Source organism: Drosophila gunungcola (genome assembly GCF_025200985.1).
Source record: "Drosophila gunungcola strain Sukarami chromosome 2R unlocalized genomic scaffold, Dgunungcola_SK_2 000020F, whole genome shotgun sequence".
In the NCBI taxonomy this organism is placed as follows: Eukaryota; Metazoa; Arthropoda; class Insecta; order Diptera; family Drosophilidae; genus Drosophila; species Drosophila gunungcola.
Window position 1 is genome coordinate 1,339,359 of NW_026453174.1, and position 18,513 is coordinate 1,357,871.

At 43.1% G+C, this 18,513-nt stretch overlaps 1 long non-coding RNA gene across 8 annotated transcripts in view; it reads right to left on the reverse strand.

Annotated features, from left to right (window-relative positions):
- Positions 1 to 16,340, reverse strand: part of LOC128256583 (uncharacterized) — a 51,027-nt gene extending 34,687 nt beyond the window's left edge. For 7 of the 8 annotated variants that reach the window (XR_008267800.1, XR_008267798.1, XR_008267796.1 and 4 more), the window contains exon 1: positions 14,455 to 16,338. This is a non-coding gene — a long non-coding RNA (uncharacterized LOC128256583). Of the gene's footprint in view, positions 1 to 14,454 lie in introns of all 8 variants that reach the window. The other variant, XR_008267799.1, reaches the window with a different exon arrangement.
- Positions 16,341 to 18,513: the final 2,173 nt, after the last annotated feature.

Genomic DNA, 18,513 nt, shown 5'->3' on the forward strand with positions numbered 1-18,513 from the left:
CACACACATATGAACTTGTTGGGCACATCGTCATCGCCAGCGCCGCGTGCAATTAATTAAAAACAAACAAATTTGAAAATGCACGACAGGCTCAGCGGGAAAAGCGGGGCAGGCAGGCCGGAGTTTTTCTCTCGAGAGAGAAAATAGCGCAGATTCGGCAGAGGAAGCCAAACTGTCAATGAACAATGCCAGCCAGCCAGCAGGACACTGGACACTGGACAGTCGCCTGGCAGGCGACAAAGTTGCTGCCCTAAGCGTTTTTTAATGCACAGCGCTGATTTCCTGCAGCTGCCCCATTCTTCTCTATGGGGCCCTTTGGTAATTTCGTTTTATTATTTTGCAGTTTTCTGTTGCCAGCTCTGCTCCACTTTGTAAATATTAAATTATGAGAGAAGAGCAGGCACAAAAAAAATGGAGAAACGAATCAACGAACTTCTGAAATTTCCCAAATGGAAACAGGAACACGAACACGAACACGGACACGAAAACGAAAACGAGCCCGGGCACAAAAACAGATAACAGTTACGCTTACGGCCGTAATAACTGCAGTCTGCCCGTCTCCAACTTCTGCAGTCGGCAGTTATGACATTTATGACTATGACTATTAAATCCTTTAAAACTATAATTTAAAGTAGCAAACTCGATAATTTGACCAATAAAATCAACTTATTAAAACTTTTAGAATTGGTATTATTTATATTCTAAAATATATTAACATTTGAGGACTTAAAACAAAGTTTTTAATGAAATTTATATTTTAAAATATTTTTACATTATACAAAAAGTATTTAGTTTTTTAATAAATTACAAATTTTAAAATAGTTGAGTTAGTTGAAGTTTGTTCTTTATTCAGTATCTGAACTATGTCTTAAACCTTTCAGTATAAATTTGTTTTTGCTGACATCTCATATATTTATCCTTCTTTAAGCACTTTAATACTTTTTTATTCGGCACTAGTGCCTACCACCCTCAAGTTGAAGTACCTAAACCAGAACTTAATGTGCCTAGAATACCCAAAATATTGGATTAACTTTATTAAATCTCAGCTGTCCCCGCCTCTTTCTCTGCTTCACGGCCGCTTAGGCACCGAAAATTCTCATCGAAACGTTGCGTATACGTAATGTGTAAGCCTTCCAGCTGCTCCAGCAACAATTACATGACGCCTTACCAGCCCTGCAGCCAGCGCCATATGCAGCAAATGGCCCTTGTGCCTGGGAATGGGCTTGAATTCATACATGGATATGCCAATGATGGTCATCGTGCTAACTGCTTTAAGTGCAGACAGAGAAGGCGAGAGGATAAGCCCAACGCAAGAGCGATAGAGAGGACGGGCACTTCAGTAAAAAATTGAAATTGAAAAAACGACAAAAGTTTGCGGCCGCATCCGGAGCAGAGTCCTCCTGCTTCCTGCCTTCCGCTCTAGAACCTTCAGCCCATCCAACCCATCCAACCCATCCCGTCATCATTCGCATTCGTGTCCTGTGTGCTGTGTCCTGTGTGCTGTGCCTGCTGCTGTCGTTGTCGTTTGTCGCATGCAATAAGTGCTAGTTGAGTGGCGGCACTTGAAACCAGAGCCACACATTCAATTGGCCCGTCGCTGGAACCCCTGAAACCCTTTCCCTGGCCTGGTTTCAATCCTGCCCCGCCAACTGCTCCACCAACTGCATGTGTTTTCCAGCGGCGCTTCGGATTTCACTTTTGGCCCTGGGTGTCGTTGCTGGCGACCTGACGCCGCCATTTCCGCCGACCAGCACGGAAGTGGCAGCCATGTGCCCTCCTCCTCTTGGCGATCCTGCGGATTTGCTGCCGCGGCCATTGCATACGAAATGTGTTGCATACATTTGCGGGCAGTGGCAGAGGCAGCGGGTCGAGAAAAAAACCAAAAATACACAGTCCAAAAAAAGCCGCTGCAATCAAAATGGAAATAAACTAGAGAAGGGCAGAATGAAAATTCCCATAATAATGGTCGTACCGAAGGAGTGCAGGACGACTCTGGCTGGACATCAGGCGCTTAGACCGCTTCGCTTTTCTTTATTTCTTTCTTTCTTTTCATTTTTTCAGGTTTATTGCCAAGCGGCTCAAAGCCGCCGCTTTCTATGCATACAAAAAGGTAGAACATGTGTGCGAGTGAGAGGAGCCGAAAAGCTGGTAATGTCCTTCAGCAGTGGCAGCCATTTGCCAGTTTGCGGTTTCCGTTTCGCGTCCTTTCGTCGTGCAATTTTAGTTTTAGTTGAGTTTTTAGTGGCGTCCACAACTCGGCCATTTAAGCACATTTGTCGTCTCATTGTCCTGCCGACCACCACCACCACCATTGCCCTTCTCAACGACCACCGCTGACAGTGTGCTAATTAGAAGTCCTTGTTGCTTGTGGCCACAACAAAACAGACGTCGTCCACAGTCCACAGTCGGCAGGAGCAGGACACAACGGCAGGACATTCCAGAATGGCACATAAAACCGTAGGCAGGGAAAACAATGAAAACTACTTTTCAGAGCAGGCCAAAGTCAGAGCAGGTCTTCGTTTTTGGCCATAAACTGCATGAATGTCCTGGCCACTTGAATGTCCTGGCACGTTTTGCGTGGCCTGCACATTTTTATTGTCCGGCTCCTTGCGATGTGTGACTTTAATTTTGAGCTGTGAGCTAAGATCCCCCCTCACCCGTTTTCAAACCCACAAAACCGCAGGAGAGAAATGCTCAACCAAAAATATAAATAATTGCTTTGCTTGCTCAACTGTGAGGGAATGTGGCCAGGATATGGGCATACTGGTTGGAGGATGCTGGTTGGTTGGCATTGTCTTCCAGTGCAACGCACATTAGTTCTCGTCTCAGTCGACAAGCAATCCCCCTTAACCATACACCATATATATATATATATATATATATATATACCACTCTGAGTTTAAGGGGGCTTAGGGTCTCGGACCACATGACTTCATTTTTCCCCGGGCTGGAGAGCATTTATAAAATAAAATTTGTTTATTATGAAAATGCAGCGATGCGAGATAAGCAAGTGCCAGTTGCGAGCCACAACAAAGTTGGCCACTTGACTGGCCAGCTATACAGCTAGCCAGCTTTCCTCCCAACTTTTCCCTACCATTTTTCCCTTTCCTTATCCTTGTTAATTGCTGCGGTTTCCGTCTGCTTCGCTTGCCAACAAAAATAAATGAATATTTTTGCGCCAGCTTAGACATGAGTGCAGAATAAATTGTTTGGCATCTTCTGCTGGCTGAATTACGCTGCACTTGTATTTGCAACTTGTATCTTTGTTGGCAAATCATGTGCCGGCGAGACTTGGCTGAGTAATTGCCAGAGCATAAATAAGCCAGCCACCCCCTTTTGATGTGTCCCAATGAAGTTTTATGACCGGAAAAGGAAATGCGAGCTTAACCTGTGGCAGGACTAACTAGCTTGAATGGCCACTCATAAAAAAGCTAAGCGCCAGCATAAACATTAATGAGCGCAGTCCGGAAAAGGTGGTAACAATCGATTTGTACCCAATTCTTTGAAAGAATGCCTTTTATCACTATTCTGGGTAACTGCTGCGCATAATTTATGCTGGCCATAACTCAAGGCTGCAACGGCGAATGGTTAAAAATGTCTTCCAACTGCAACCATAATTCCTGCAGCTCGACGGCAATAAATCACAAAATTTCCATCTTCCATCTGCTTCGGATTCTGAATCAGAATCTGTGGCCCTAGCCCAAAAAGGATGGCAAATATGCATTGGCTGAGTAGCTGGAAATGCGGCAGCCACACCACACATGACATTAACATGTGACAGACGCCGGGGAAATGGGAATTTCCCAGCCCTTCACTGGTGCTGTTAATTTCATTCATTATTTATGGTTTACCTCAAAAACGCATCACAACGGGGGCATCGAAGGGCAACTGGCAGTTGAAACGTGCAACCTGCCACCTGCAACTTGCAACCCCACTCACTCCTCACACTGCGGAATGCACACTTTTAATTAACAAACGCACGAAAATTCTATTTTACATGAGACATGCAAGTGCAACTGGGGGGAATTCAGGGGGGGTGCAAAAACACTAAAGGAAAGCTTGTTGTTTGGGGTAGAAGTCAAAGAGATATTGCATGTGTGCGCATTAATGCAAATATGTACACGAGGAAATAATAGAACCAAATGAAGAATACGTAGTAATAAAAATTTAAATGACTTCAGTTATAAAACTGTATGGGTCTCAATAAAAACTTCATAAATGAAGAAAAAATTATTGAAGCAAAACACGTTCAGCTACATAAGTCGGAACAAATATTTATGACAATAACAAGCTTTATTGAATAATAATTTCATATTAAAATTTCGAAAACAATAACCTAATGGATATATATTAGGAATGAAAATAAATGTGCAAATTTAATGAACACAGTCAATTTTGTATGCAAAGTTTTTTGGATATATTTTGAAAACATACTAAAAAAGTTTTATAGTTTAGTTTACTATTTTTAGTTCAAACTGAAACGTGAACAACAAGTATTAAAATAAATTACGACACTAACAAGCTTTATTAAGTGATAATTTTAAATTAAAATGTGAAGATAATAACCTAATATATAAATAATGAAACTAAAATAAAGTCGAGCACAGCAAATATATATTTTTTTGAACATATTTTGAATGCATACTAAAATAGTTTTATAGTTTAGTTTAGTAATTTTTCAACTTAACTAAATCTTAATCCCTCAAAGTTATATTCAAATCTTGTTTTTGGATTTTGTTACAAATGGATTTTCTGTGTATTTAAATTATAAGCCTTCTCTTCGTGAGTTGCATTTGGCGAGTCCTTTGCGGTGAGTGGAGTGCATTGTTGTGTCACCCCCTCGATGCAATTAAGAGCTGGCATTAATCAACAGGCTCAAGCCCCGTCTTACCCCCCAAAAGCACTGGGAACTATTACAAGTTCGGCCAGATCCCTGCTCCTTGCTCCTTGCTGTTCCCTTTGCTCTATCAAGGATGCTTTAATTTATTTAGACCAAATACAACGCAAGCGAAAAATGGCAAACGACAGAAATTTATCTCCTGCACGCCTTGCCGCATAAATTATGTCGAAGAAGAGAGAGTTTTCCCCGTCCGCAATTTCCCCGCGCCTGGCGAAATTAATGAAAGCAACGCAGCGCTGCCAGAGCAGCGTAAAACACGAGACAAAAGACAGTTAAAATGAACTAAAATCAAATGAAATGTGGCCACCAGGGGCGGCGAAAGGGGGCGGGCCTAATGACAGCCACAATGGTGGGTGTGGCAGGGAGGTGGGTGGAGTGGGGTTACTAAAAGTAGTATAGCCAGGAGGAGGAAAGAAAGCGAGCGGCGAATAGGAAGCGGAAATGAAAGCAGCGATGCCGAAGGACAACGGTAAAGATGCAATGCGATGCGATGCGATGCGACTGCTGCATTGGGAATGCAACAAATCACAAGTGCAACAGCAGCAACAGCGGCCTCACTGCAGCAAATGTTGCATGGCAAATGCGATTGTCAAGCAATGACCTCATTAAGGAGGCGTGGCCAGCGGAGGCAGGAAGTCGATGTTCATCCTGGCAGCAAGCTCCGCCACCCCCTCTCCGCATTAATAACTGCCAACCGCAAACAATTATGGCGAGATGAGGAGTGACTACTTTGGGCAAAACGGGAAAAGCGACAGAGGTACACACAGAAAAAAAAGGATTTTCTTTCATTTACGATAACTTAATAATGTTGGCCAATGAATTAAAAAGGATTTACAATAATGGTTTTATTTAGATTTAATTTTTGCAAAATTTTAATGAATTGTAACACAACCATTTTAGTGAGTTTTAAAAAATTTTGTAAAAAAAAGAAATTACTGTTTTAATAAATCCTTCAAAATCAAATGAAAAAACTGAACTGACTTGAACTGAAAACTGAACTATTTTCAGTACCTTTTAATAATCCAAAAGTTTTAGACCGGAAGTATGAATTTAACTCCAGTTTTTGCAGCCCTATTTTTCCGCAGTGTGTCTAACACCTTGGCAAGTGGGTGGGGATTTGGGTAGGGAAAAGCAGCCGCAGGCGAGCTGTCAGCAAGCATACAACGTCATATACGTCAACGGAATGCGAGTGCGAATGAGGGGGAAATTCAAGGGGTTTCAGCCTCTAATAATGGCGATATAATCAGTGCTAACAAAAAGCGACAAGGGGAGATAGAGATAGGGAGATAGAAAGAGTGTGGGAGAGAGAGAGACGGGAGCCCCACAAAGGTGACAAAGTGTGACGGCGCTAAAAACGGGACAATGACATGGCCACGGGAAAACGGTTTCCTGCCCGTCAAAGCCCGAGCCCGAAAAACGCGGCCAAAGAACACACACACAAGCAGGCACAACCAGCCAGAACCACCCACAGAGACACCTGTCAACCGCACTCTGGAGCGAACTGTATACTGTCATATCCTTAAAGCGGGCTAAGCCATAACCAAGACAACCAAGAACAAATTACATTGCATTTAAGTTTCATAATATGCTTAAAATGAAAACGCACAAAAAGTTTCCCTTCCAGTTGAGTATTGTCAGAAACTAAACCCCGAAAAGCACCTGCCAGGAGCCACCTGACAGACCACCCGGGGAGTCCTGCCGTCCTGTCGTCCTGCCATTCTGGTTATTCCTTGTATCCTGGAGTGGGCTGGAGTAGTTGTAGGAGTCTGTGACTGTGTCCAAGACAATGGGCTGCGACAAGTGCAGGAGTCTATAAAAACGAACGAACTGGAGGGGGAGATGGAAGGTCGGTCTGCAGACGAAAACTAAAAACTTGCAAATGCACAACGGAGCGAGCTGGAAAACCGCATGCTCGACATGGAATAGAAAGAATAAACTAAGAACTGCAACTACACGAACCACATCTCATTGTCTGGATCCCTTGCCCCCCTTGGTCCCCTTTTTACCCAACTCCCGAAAAAACTTTGCTTGCATTCTGTGCTTAAAAAGGATTGCAACAGCAACAGACAAGGCAGCGAACAAACACACAATTGTGTGGGTGTTTGCCTGTCTACATGGCCATTGTTGCTCCTTTTGCACCACTGCACCACTGTAGCCATCAAAATGGGTGGTTCAGCCGGCGACTGACAGCTGTTGGCAGCGCTTCTGGGGCTGCACTTTTATTTACACTTTATTGACTCGAAATCAACTTGAAAATAGTTGCCCATTTATGTTTAAACAGCTGTGAAGGCTGTAGGCGAATTACGGTGGGTTTTGTTAATTGACTTTTGGTGGTTTCTTGTTAATATGCCGAGCCGTAAGGCGGACTGTTGAACTTTGAACTCGCTTTCAAATGATGTCACCGGCGGCGATTGGGAAAGCAACTTCTAAGAAAGCTATTTCTTTCAGCCATTTGAAAGGACTTGGAATTTTCCACGGCAAAACAAATTTCGCTGCAGTTTTCATAAATCATATATGAGCAGTGGTGGCAGAGTGTGTGGGTGTGTGTGATAACAAACATGACCACATGCAGTGTGGGTCACTTGGAAATTATGACAACCTGGCCAAGAACACACACACAACCAGGGGCCGAAAGGAACGGCAGGACATGTGGGCATGTGCCCTTGTTTGCTGGGAAATTCATGGGCTCTTGGCAGCCGGCCCGGAAAAACCAGAGGTGAAAAAACAAGCAGAAGCAGCAGCAGCAGCAGCAGCAGAAGCTGAGGCAGCAGCAGCCCACGCCAATTGGCAGAAAACAAAACATGGCCGGCAGGCAAAAGGGTGGACCGCCACTCATTGCCAAAAATTCTTGCCCCTACCTTGTTGGCCCGGGTGTGGCCCAGTTTTTAGCCAAGGACTTGGCCCCCTTTGCTCCAAACCGCCTTCTTTGTTGGCACAATCAGCTTCAGCTTCTAGTTGTTCTGACTCTCCTGTTTGCCAAACGGAACTTTGGCTCGTTAATATTTTTGTGCACAGCGGGCGCAAAAAGGATTCCACTTGCACAACAAACAAAAACCGAAATCAACAAAGTTCGGGACAAACGACGATGGCAACAAATTTTGTAAATCTGCATAAGCAACTTGGCCTCCCAATCCTTTTGAAAGGTATTTGCAATATTAATTTTCCATGCAGCCAAGTCACTGCGGCCTTTTGTCAGTTTACAAAATGTGTGGGTGGCATATAAAAAATTCATTTGCCGTCGCTGAAAAGTAGGCAACGGCAAAACGAAATATTTGCATGGCATAAACTGTGTCGAGTAATGGAAATGGATACTCAAAACATAAAAGGGCGTAAAAAAAAAAAAAACAAAAAAAGGAAACAAAAGTGGGCCTAAAAGGGATTCAGCTAGGCTAACAAAATAAAATGGCGTATAAAATTTTAATGCATATCAAATGATTTAATTTGACGCCACATAAAAATGGACACAGAGTGTTTAAACAGTCAGTTAGGGCGGTGGGGAGCGGGCGGTGGGGCGTGGCATGCGTGTGTAGTTGCTGGAAGGGGAACCAAAGAAAAAAAACAAAAAAGAAAGCGAAGTCTCGTAATTACTTTAATGAAAAATGGCAGTTTCAGTGATTAAGCAAAGCCTGAAAGTAGGGAAAAGGAACTGAGTCCACTTGTATAAGTGCGTGTGTGTATGTGGCATGTGGCACCATTCACTTGATTACACATACGCCATGTTGTGCGAGAGGCGAGAGCAGGAAATTAAGCCTGTGGACTAGGCGGAAGTGGCCAAAGTCAAACGATGTGCCAGTCTGCAAGTATATGTAGGTACACAAAGAAAAACCTTTTTAATAATAAGACTAGGTTTTTGAAGGAGTATCAACCTAACATTAAGAAATATTTACAATTTTTACATGTTTGTGGCTTTTTTAAGGTATAAGTAGGTATGGAATATAAAGCTACCCAATAGTTTCACTCTCTATTCGTCAAACTAAAATTTCTAGCAGTGTACATTCCATTTAAATGTGTGTGTGTGCATCAGCCTAATGATGTCAGCGGCAGCAGGAACACGCAGTTGCCGCATTAGTTGTAATTGCCGCACCATGTACGCCAATGATCGCCGCGACTCCTTATCCAGCCTTCAAGGACCTGCGGCCATAACTCAGCGTCCTGTCCTCTGTGAACTTTTAAGTAAATATCGACGAAATATGCCCGGCCACGTTCGCTCACTCACTCTGCCAGAAAAAGAGACCCGCGACGACATGAAAAATCTAGCGAGAAAAACATCTTGCCATAAAGAATGCGCAAGAAAAATTGCAACTGCGATAGCGGCATCAGAACTGCAACACCAGTAGCACCACACCACCACCAACAATGACAATAAATTGCAGCAAAAATGAGCAATGAGTAATTCATATGGTGAGACAGAAGCTCGAGAAAGGAGTGAGGGTAAGTCGAGGGAATAGCCGCAGAGCGAGCAATTCAACGGGCCATCAATCTTGACTGCTCGCCCATCTCCATCGCCATCTCCATTTCCACAACCATGGCCAAAATGCTGCCGCTCCTGGCGCCGCAGAGTCTACATCAATTTGGCAGCCATGGGAAGTCGAGCGGTGGTGGATTCCAAGAGGAGCTGAGGAGCCGAGGAGCCAAACGGACAATACGGACAGCCCACGGACAAGCAACGGACATGACGCGCTTTTATGTGGCTGCTGGGAATTGAAGAGCCAGAACAAAGGGGAATCGCTGTACGTGCGGGCTGAGCGTTTGTAATATGCTCGTAAAATGCAATAAATTTTGTTAGCTCTCGACCAAAGTCAGGACACAGCAGCACTAGCAGCAGCAGCAGCGGCAGCATTGACGATGGCAAGCCATAAAACGCGTTTTTGATTTGCCCCAAAATTTATGTGAGCACATTAAATGCGAGACGGTCGAAAGCAGCAGCAGCAGCAGCAGCAGCAGCAGGCAGCAGCAACATCAGCCGAGCAACAGATTGTTGAGCGCCATTAATTCCGTCTGTTATCAGGCCGAGCAACACCAAAAACACCAGCAAAATCAGCCAGCAGCGACAGGTGTTGTTGTTATGTGCCATAATCTTGTTGACAACCCGCTGCATATTAAAGCAACGCCCCCGATGACAGAGTTGATTGCCTGATGGCTGATGTTGCTGCTGTTGCTCGTGATGTGATGTTCTTGCTGATTTGATGTTGCTGCTGCCACTGGGCTGTTGCTGTTGTCCTCAACAATTGCTGGCTGTTGATTTCAGGCTTCTGTTAGTTCTTCTTGGGTTAAAGTTTTTGGATAGTTGATAGTAGTAGTCGATTTAGATTCTAGATTTTGATTGACTTTAAGTTGAGGCTTGCTATTTAATCAATTATGCTGTCACATTTTTGCTAATTTTAAACGGTTCCATGGAAATTGCTGATTAATGCTGGTGGCAGGTTGATTCTAGATTATAATTGATCCTCCCAAATTAAGTTTTTTTGTTGACGTTGGGATGGCGTCGCTGGTACGCGACTTTATACACATTTAAATGCAATTGTCAAACTGCTGCCCACAGTAAAACTTTATTGATTTTGAAGCCAATTTCGCTATTGTCCATAGATTGTGTCTACTTATTTGCATTTCCGCCTCGATCTCTGTTTACAATTCGGTTAGATTCTCTTTCAAATCACTCTCTGCATTGCTGGTTGCGAAATCTTTGTTTGTTTATGGCAAGTTTAATGTATTGGCCGCTTTGCGAAACGGCAAACATGTGGGTCTATCTCTACTAACATACATATGTATGGTATGTGCCGGCCGCTAAAAACGGAACATCTGCTTATGTTGACGTAATGTGAATGGAAATAGCCGCCGATTATTCGGACTAAACATTTCAAACTCTTTGTTTATGGGCCCGGCATCATCTTTGGCTTGTCTAATGCTCATTTTCGGTTCGGGATTTAGGGAATTTGGATGCCGATTGCGATGCCGTCTGGCTGGCGAAGTCGTAAACTTGACAAAAGCTGGAGTTGTGCCCGGACTAGAAACGGATTCCTTATTCCCCAGCTAGGACCTCTTACCGAACTCCCCGGCCTCCGATGTCAATTAGGGCTTTTTGGGCTACAAACTGCTACAAATCTAGCAAATATATAGTGGTGCACTACGAAAACCATTGCCCCGGATCGGAATGGAATTGGGTATTTATTCAACTCGAATCCCGAACTTGAACCAAAAATCATGCAAATTGTTATATATTTCAATATTTTATTAGCCCAGGGAAACGAAATCCAAATGCGAATCGGATTTCGATGCCGATGCCGGTGGCGATTCCTTGCCATTGCCATAAATTGCAGCAGTTGTTGCCAGAAAAAGAACGAGAGGGACGAAGGACTTGCTGGCCATAAATATCGCAGCCATTACACAAAACACAACTGCAGAGAAAGCACAAACACACATAAAGATATAGAGAAACATGAATGGCACAATAAATAAATCGGGTAAGCGGCGTTTTAAAACAAATAGAAAGAAAAATACACCATCCAAATAAAAACAAAACAATTCCAAATGCACAACTAAAGCCGGGATGAGATAGGCGTTGAAAGGGAAAGATGCTGAGCAGAGGGGATTCGAGGTTGTACGTCGAAATAGCGAAATAAAATTTGCATTTTTTGCGCTTAAAGCTTCGGTATCAGCAAAACTACGAACCGAATATAAAACACAGCAGCACAACAACAAAAATCCAAACGAGATGATGAGATGTGCAAAGTCAAAGTCAGCAAAAGCGAAATGTTATCGGTTATTGAACAAGTATCGTATGGGGGGGATCTATAGAGGGGATGTCGTCGAAGATGCTTTGTATGTGCATATTCCGCTGCTCACTGTTGTTAGGCCTTATAAATAAACGTGTACGGCTCATCTTTATGTACATATTTCTGTCCGCTGAAGTCGACTGAAGGTGCGGCGTATGTTGATCTCTTTCGCTTTTTTCCCGGGCCTTCGGTTTCTCATTTATTTAGGTTGCTTTGATAGCCCACACTTGGTTTCTAATGTGAGGGATGTTTCTTTTCATTCAGGCGACACCGATCCGAATTGCAATGTTATCTTATGAGTACCGGAAACTGGCCATCCTCCGCTTAATCTCAAACTGAACATGGTGTGATTTTATACTGCTTCAGACGATCAGTCCCATCTAATTGTTGCTTTTAGTGGTACTCTATTGCTAAACATACTTAATATGATCTTAGACAAAATGCTGTGATTTAAGTAATATTATTACTTTTGTGATTATATCTTTTTTAACTGGCAAAAATAGTAACCCCTTAACTGTTGTAATCCTAAAACCTGGTTAGCATCATATTAAATAATTTTAATTTCAATTTATTTACTTTCTTTTAATCATAGGAATTAACCTTTTAATTTAGCTGTCCACACTGTGTATGTCCTAGCCCCACTGAATTTTCTTACCACCCTCTTACCAGTTTTCTTGTCATTTCTTTTTTGTTCCTCCCCCTGATCAGCGATCAAAAATCATTTGATGTCCTTTGGCCCTTTCATGCGACTCTAAAAACTTTGCCAGAATCGAAACATTTTCAATACATTTGATTAAACCGGGTCCGCTGTCCTGCTGACCCCTCCTTTTCTCATCATCGTTCCTGATGATGGCCAGGCCATAAAACGTTTATCTCCCACACTTTGCTCTTTCGCTGCCTATCTCTGGATGCCTCTGTGCCTCCTTTATCGCAGTATCAATAAATTAATTTGAAAACTTTGTCGCTTCTATTTGATTCTGGGTGGACCCACCCAACATTTTACCCCGATTCCCTCTCACTCTCTAATATTCTTTTCTTTTAACTTTTTTTGTGCAAATTTTCGTCTGTTTCAAATTCGTTTCATCGTCGGTATCTTGTATCTATAAGTTAGCATCGCTTTCTGTTCCGTTCAGTCGCTGGCTCCGTGTAATTTGGTCTTTCAGCCCCCTTTCTACCCGCTTTCACCGCCCCCCCTTGCCAGCCCCTTTTCCAGGTCGTCTTTTACTTTTGGGCAAGTACAACTACAACTAGGACAACTATGAGTTCAGTGCGATGGCAGTTTGCTCGATAGGCAGTTAACATGAAGCACCGCCGCCTCCTTCACCCCGAATTTCCCTTATTTTCCGACCTCGTGTGTGGGTGTGTGTGTTAGGATTTTTTGGCTATTGAATTGGTTTCATGCTCATGCATTTTATATGAAATTGTCTGCATGTCTGTCTGACTTTTTGCCCATCGTGTCACGCCCATGCCCACGCCCACGCCCATGCCACCGCCACTTGTAATCTAACCCAGCAACCCGGTGGCAGTTGCACCATTTTGGGAGCGCAAAAATTTACATCGCTTAATTCGTTAGCCGAGAAAATGTTTTTCGCCTGCAATTAGTGGACAACATTTGTTAGCCAAACACTTTTGCCAACGGAACGAGAGGCGAGGCGGCTGAAACTGGCAATAGGCAATGCAGGTAGCAAAAGTAGAGCTCTTATCTTTATTACAAAAAACGAAAAAAAACTGACAAAAAGAAGGAAAATGTGGGCACAAAAAACAAGAATAAAAAAACACGAACAGAGAAGAATTGGAATAAGAAAGAACGAGGAAAAAACTAACAAAAATTGTAAAATGGAGATGGGAATTTTTTGTCTACTTGGCTCTCTCGTGTGCTCGACTTTTATTTGAAGTAGAATTTTAATCCATGGTTTTTTAATGCGGGCGATAAACTTTTACGGCAATTGTCGACGGCATTAGCGAGGGTGGACTGAGAAACGAGGAGGAGTTACTCTCATTCTTCCCTTGTTTTTGGACGATCGACCGGGGCTCAAACTTCACTTAACCGTCCAGGTGTGCACACTCCCCACACACGCATACTCCCCGAATAGTAATGCCATACGGTTTCATTATGTGCTCCCCTGTTGACGCTTCTGATGTTTAATGCCTTAATTAAATGTTTCATTAGCACGCTCTGTAGAGTGGGCGTGGCCGACGCCCGCCTACAGCCAAAGTTTCAGCCAACTGGCAGAAGGAACATGCAATTGAAAATAGGTGGCTGGCATAATAACTTATGCTTAGATAAGGGAAATTGGCTACCAAGGTTGCGATTCAATCTTCAGATCTTTAATTGAATAAATGGAATGATTTTATTGGATTTAGATATCTTTGGATATACAAAAAGCATTGCAATATTCAACAAAACTTTTATATAATATATATTTCATATATATGTTGCTAATGAAAGCTTTCGTTTAAAGCACGAAACCTTCTCTTTTTCAATAGTACATTAAAGAGCAATATTAAATCCAATTAAAACTTATAAAATCATTGGCAGCATAAAATCCTAAATTTATAGTTATAACACAATGTCAGTTAAAAGATTTAATATTATGACCAAGCTATGAGCACTTAAAAGGCAATATAGATTTTTGTTAATTGCATTATGTGCAAAAACAGCATCAAAATGAGATACCATTAGAGCATTATTCAAAATTTGTTCGAATTTCGTAATTTTATTAAACGAAACACAATCGGATCCAATTGGTTATATTTATTTATCTATTTGCATTGGCTTACCCGCTTTTTCCTTATCGTCGGGCCTCTTCCCCTCCCTCTCACTCTCGCTCTGTCCCTCTCTCTCTCGCTCTATTGGCCAACTCTCCAACTGGCTCGTTCAATTTTCGAAAATTCAGATGGTGCCCATTCAGAATTTCGTGTTGCGGGTTTGCGGGTTTTCGGGTTGCGGCATTTTTATGCTTTTGATTCAGTTGTTGCTGTTCTGTTTGCTTGTTGTAGCCATAAAAAATCCATTTTAGCCGGGCCAACACGCCAAACCAGTCGGTCAGAGTCGCCGAGTCTAGCGTTTTGTTATAAATTCACGACTTCACGGCAGCCACTCGGCTCTTTCTTGCCCCGTCTCTTTCGGGCAACTTGGATGGCTTGGAACGGAATCTAATGGAATGGGGGGCATCGGGTGGCAGGAGCGACCTTAGCCAAGGCTGAGATTGAAAAAGATGACAAAGATGGCTGCAACATCCGGTTGGCCATGTGTGCAAATGGGCGTGTGTGGCGGTGTGGCGGAGTGGCGGTGTATCGGTGTGTGTATTGTGTGTGTTAAATTTCAGACAACAACGCCGGCAGCGGCGTCTCAGTTTCAGCCGCAGTCTGATTTTGAGTCTGTTTCTGTTTCTGAGGTTGGGTTTGGGCTTGAGTTTGAGTTTGACTTTGAGTCGCAGGCTGATAACTATTCCACGCCCCTCCCACGGCGGTTACAGTCTACCTTCTGTCTGCCAATCTACACAGCGGGAAAATCCGCCCAAGCTGGTATTACTAGTCTGATTTTGTATAGCCTTGAATGGGCCTAAAGCGTTTCGGCATCTAAACACCCTACATGTCTGAGCCGCTATATAATCATGCGTAACTGGCTTTATAATCATATCCTGCATAACAAGGTATAAGCACTGGAATATAAGACTTTCAAACAAGCTACTTAGTAAATTTAAGCCTTATTGCCTTATAAGCATTCTGATTGTTTGCTAGTACTGAAAGACATTATAGGGCAGCATGATGTTTTGCCAATAACTAAAGAGTTATGGACCTTTGTCAATACTTAACTACAAGCAAAAATATGGTTATCGCCCAGCTTTGTATACTTTCACACACAGTAAATTTAGCTCTAGAAATTTCCATAATATTATCCTTGCACGACAAGATAGCTAAGATTTCACATTATTTATTCAGTAAGATCTACAACTGACCAACCATATTCAAACTTGATTGGAAAACAGAGCTATTGGCCCATTTCTAAAGATACTTTTCAGCCAAATGCCAAGTTTTACGTACTTTCTAGTAAGTAATTAAAATTCTAGGAACTTGTTTTGAAGAACCGCACTGCCCTGCGTTTTAGTTCCGATCTCTACAGTAAAATCTCGGTTCTATAATGCCTTTTCTGGGTTTATAGATGTTCGACTGTATGGGTGTATGCGTGTATGTGTGCGATGTCTGGCCTGCCGTTCGCACTTGGTAATTGCAACTGTGCCAGTGAGTGTGAGTGAGTGTCTGTGGCGATAGCTCTTTTTGCCGGATTGAGCGACTGACTGCGGGAATGACGCATTGGCTGGGCCCCAGACTTTTTTGGCTGATTGTTCACTTTTTGTATATTTTATTCGCCTTGGATTTTGAATATTTTCTCTGATTTTTGCACTTATTTCGCTGGAGCACTGAGTGTGTGTGCTACTGCCTTTGTCTTTGCTTAACAATTGTGTGAGTGAGGGGGCGGCGGGCGGAGAGAGGAGAGGCAGGAGAGAGCCAGGAGGCAACCGGTACAGACGAGACGCGCAGCGCGAATGAATGAAGTTCCGCAGCCAGCGAGCGAGCAAAGCTATGGCCGATTAGTCGGAGAGCCGAAGAGAGCCGACCAAATACGAATAAGAAGTTCCCGTTCCCGTTCGCGGCGGAGGCTTTCTCCGCTCTCTTTGCCGCTCTCCCGCTCTCTTTTAGCGGCCATTGCTCAGGCGTGTAGGTCGTCTAGAGGCCGTTGCCGAACCAACTCTCTTCGTTGGCCCGAAGCGGCTCTCTTTGTTGGCCAAAACTGCAAATCAAAGTCGAGGTCGTTGTACGAATGAAAGAATGTCGGCATGTGATTGCTGCCGGCGTCGCAGCCGCCGTCGGCGTAGCAGTCCGCGTGGCAGTAAGCGTCGCAGTCGCTGAATGATGTTTAATGCCTGGCCGATCTGCCACCCAACTCCCACTCCCTCCCCCTCTTTCTCTCTCTTACTCTCTGCTGCATTATGCTGCCATGTATCTGTCTCTTTATTTCCCTGTGTGTGTGTGCATGCCTTAACTTGGCTTTCTTTTGAATAATGTTGCTTCATGCTTTCGCAGTCTTGGTCTTCATCTGTCTGCCGCTCCCTTTCACTCTCTCCCGCTCTCTTTTCCTAGCCAACCTTTAGCGCCGTCTCTGTTTACACTGGGAAAAAAGGAAAGAGTTTTGACCTTTTGAAGAATGTTTGCTATTAAAATTGGTTCATAAATTATTGGTTTGGGAATTTCTGTATAAAAAATGAATGACTTGGACAGAAACATGTAGTCGTTTTAGTCTCAAGTTTATTCTAGTTTTACAAACGTTTTTTAAGGTAGCAAATTGGCTCTTGAAACCACAAATAACTGGTATCTAAAGAAATACAACATTTTTAGTTATTTTCCCGAGTGTAGGCAAAAATGCTGTTACTTTTTATGTGCAACCCTTCCGCAGCCCACCCCCTTTCAGGCACCCAGAAGGAATTCAGTTAGCCTCGCTCGCTTTGCCCATTTTTACTACATTTTTTGCTACTCTTTTTGCTTTTTATTTTCTTTTTCACCTTTTTGTCTTCTTTTTTTTAATACATTTTCGGCTGCCTCGTCGCTTTCGCGCGTTTGTAATAAAAACTCGTTATAAGTCGAAATTCTTTTCTTTTGGGCTAGTTCCACCTGTCCTCCCCGCGTCCACTGGCCTTCTTTAAGCACTCTTTGCGGCCACTTTTCTTTATTATGATTTTTTCGAGCTGTTCCTCTACTTTTGGCCATAACAAATGTGAGAACCGCCCGAGGCTGGAGCGGCTTAAACCTTTAGAAGTCCGAAGTTAACGCCCCCAATCTCGTGTTACCTGACCAGCCCCTTTAGCCCGCTTAGCTCAATTAGAGCTAATTTGCTTATCAGCAGTCAGCTGATGGGGATCCCCGCCAAATGAAATTGTCATTGTCAAACAACTGATAGCAGCGCTGAACTCCGGCGATAAGATATACCCACTCACGTGTAAAGCTAAATTACTTTTGCGGTATTGGTACAAACTGCAAATTCATTCCAGCCACGGACTATTTAACATCATTTATCGTGAGCCGTAAACAAGGCCCAAACAGAAGGGTCGGCCGAAAAGCGGCTGAGACGCATGATTAGGCAGAAAGTGATTGGCAGTGTTATTGACCAACGAAACAACCCATTTTGGCGCTGGAATTTGCATGGCCAACGGAATGGGTGCTCTGGAAAAGCCTGCTAAATGTGCTGATGAATCGGATCGGTTAGATTGATGACTCGTTTATTGCATTGAAGAAAAGGAAGAATTTTAAGGAAGCTGGGCCACGTTGTTTAAGCTCTTTTTTTTAGTGTCTTTTGGATTTATTTACCAGAAGGGTTCCTGATCTTTAAGCTGTTGTGTCTTGGTCGTTTCAGGCAGCTTCGAAATTCCGGACATAAGAATTATAACTGGTTTATCAGTATTTTACCTTGTATAGTTTTTGGGTTTTAAGTATCAGGCGTATACTTGATATTTTTTCTTTTTGCTGGAATCTATTTTGCTCCTTAATAGAGAACGTCATTTGATTATATTATATCACTAACATCTCACTCCTCTTTTAAAAAGACTACCCTTAACCACTTGTCACTTGATTATAATTAATGTCCCCTAATGACTGCTCACTCACCTGTAATTTTCCGGCTCACACCGCTTTGGCCATAACCTGTCATAGTTGTTCTCAGGCTTCCCTGTGAGGTTGTTTTTGTTATTGCTTTTTTTTATTTTTATTATTTTTGTTTTTAGGAGGTGACGCGACGTATTAAATGCAAATGGATTACGGCGAATTGATTGTGCCCGCGCCGGA